A 3,109-nucleotide genomic window follows, 5' to 3' on the forward strand; every position below is an offset into this window, starting at 1 on the left:
TGGGAAGGAGTCGTAGCAAGCTAGGACTCTACCCAAGGGTTTGCGCGCGCTGCAGGGAGCTTCACGGCTGGGGCCAGCAGCTATGCTAGGTTTATAGGGTCCTGAAAGGGTTCACGAAGGGCTGGGTCGGGGGCTGGCTCTGTGGTTGGGGTCCTAGCAAGTAAATCGAAGAGTCCTAGCGCATAAGGTATCCTCAGCCGCAGCTTTATTCTGTTGTAGGATGCTTCGGCTTGGCCCAGGGTTGAGTTCTAGGGGTTCAGTGGGTTCATGTTGGTCAGGGGAGGTCTGGTTCGAAAATGGATTGGGCTGGTTCGGGCATGGCTTGATGAAAACATAAGATGGTTCGAGGTATGCTAGGTTGGTTTGAAACTAGGGTTTAGTTGGCTAGGGTTTGAAACATGGTTCAACGGGGGTAGAATCATGGTTCACGAGGACTAATTAAATATAAAAATTCTAGGTATTTATATTAAAGTTTGAATTAATTAGGGAATTAAACGCTCCGCGAATTAATAAATAAAGAAAAATTGGAAAGCTTAGAATTTAAGCTAAATAAATTTATGGGAAATTGAATTTAAACTTAAATAATTATTCGGGATGGTCTAGAGTTATCAGAAATAAGAAAAAATCAAAATCATGAAATTTTACGTCTAAGGCTAAAATGGTAATTTTACACCTAGAAAATAGTAGACGTAATGACAGTGCTATGAATGCTGTTTTATATGTCAATATGATTATTTTAAATGTTTATGGAATTTTATGATGGAATTTTTACGTTAAAAAATATGTTGCATGTTTGGTTTAAAAGAAAAATATTGAAGAAAGTAAAGTAATTGTGACTAATACAAATACAATGATATGTGAATATGTAAGGCCAAGGCTCAGTTGACGGGTGAGAGTGTCTCTGATATCCCCGCCACCCAGTACTGTGGTTACATGTAGATGGATCTATCGCCCCCAATACGAATATGAAAGTCACAATTAACGATCTGAATTCATCGAAAAATGGAATGCGTATATGTATATGATGAATATGAATATGTTTAAGATATATGAATATTAATATTTTTATGTTGATATAGAAAATGTTTAAATTTATGCATGATTATGAAAATGTTATTTTACGTAAAAATACTTTCACTGTTGCATGTGATCTGTATACGTATTATTTGTAATCAAGAATGTGGTGGGTTGAATCTTTAGACTCACTAGGTGTGATCGATACAGGTGAATATGATAATAATGATAATGGAGGTCTTGATGGTTGATCTGACTGGACTGAAGGTGCACATAACCCGAGGATCAGCGCTTGTTCTTCCGCACTTATATTTGTGAGTTATGATTTAAAAGTTTATGTTAAGAATTTTTAGGATTTTTATTATGCTTTTGAGTGATTTTTGAGAGGTTGTTAGTTTTAGCAATATTGCTAAGTTAGGAAACGTTTAACGATTTTATGTTTTGAACTATTTCCTTTGGATTTTCAAGTATAGTTGGTTGCTTTATTTTTAAAATGGTGCAAGTTATATTTTGAAGTATATATATATATATATATATATATATATATATATATAAGAGTTTTAAAAAAATTCTAGTACTTTTTAAGAAAACGAGTAGTGGAACTTTCATAAAATAAGTTAACTTACTATCTAATCTTATAACTTAACTAATTGATCAACTTTACCTATCACTTTAAATTCTTAATTTGCCACAACATTATTCCACTAATGCTTAGATTTTTAAGCTCAATATTGATTCGTCCCACAATGACATTGATTATCAATCCTTAAAACATTGTAACCCAGATATTTCAAGGTTCTAAATATCCCTTCAAGCCTAAATTATCTAAAATTCATATCATTCAATTTTCAAATATTGCTAAACTAGTCTCCAAATTCCTTAACAATTGCAAAATAAGTTCTTAATTTCCTCAAAAATTATCCATTTGGTCCTTAATTACGAAAATTCTACAACTACCCACAAGTTCTTTGCGTTTCCCAATTCCATCCTATAGGTTCATCATAACATAAAGTTCAATAATTTTAAGCTTATTAATCACAAACTCAATTCTCATAACAAATCTTACATTTCCATAAATACTTAAAATCCAAAATTGTACGTTTTTATACTTCTAAAGATCGTTGTAGCCTTCGATTCATTATTCCTTATGTGAATTTTTCAAAAATTAACTCAACTAGTAACCGCGAACCATCAGTATTTTCTTAGAAAATCTACAAGTTCCAAAAGCATTCATAATCTTCATGACTGACTTATGACCCAAAGAGTAGAACATTAGTACTAATACCCGAAAATCAATATAGTCAAATCATTTTTGACATCTCCTAACGCCCAATATTCGGATTCTTCGACATGTCCAACTCCAAATGTAACCAACATGCAAATTCAATCTAGTTTTTAAAACATATAATCCTTAAATCTTGTAAACAGCTAAACATGTACTATAAACCATGAATCATGTAATCATCCAGGTGATAGCTTTAAACCATGATAGGATCAGTTAAATGTGGCAGAGTGTTTAGAATGGGGGTTGAATAAACACTATTGATTGTCACAACCTTTTCTACTGATGAGTTAGTTTAGTGATAAACTGATACTCGAGAATCTTGTAAGTCGATATCAATCAATTAACAATAAAAGTGCGGAAATAAACTGACTGATAGATAGAATAAAAACCGAAATAAGAAAACACAAGATTTATGGATGTTCGGAGATTTCGAACACTCCTACGTTACCCCTTCTATCAAAAGGATAGGATATTCACTAAAAAATTATCGATACAAACAGCTGTACAGACCCACTTCAGTTTTGGACTTAACAATGCCAAACTGAAACTCTTAGTTACAAAACAGTTTACAGTACTCAATAGAACTGAAATAATTTAGCACAACTGATCTCTTTCAAGATCAAGTATTACAGTTTGTGCTTGTAAGCTCAAAATATAACATTGAATGCTATGAATGTATACAATAAGCCTAAGCTTTGAGGTTTGAAAATATTTCAGCAGAGTAACCGCTTAGTTGATATAATAGTAAATTGATCGGGTTGATTGTGTTGTGTTTCAGCTGCTCTTCTCTGCTATAATTATAGGCTTTGC

This window comes from Primulina eburnea, chromosome 13, assembly GCF_022965805.1.
Source record: "Primulina eburnea isolate SZY01 chromosome 13, ASM2296580v1, whole genome shotgun sequence".
NCBI lineage: Eukaryota > Viridiplantae > Streptophyta > Magnoliopsida > Lamiales > Gesneriaceae > Primulina > Primulina eburnea.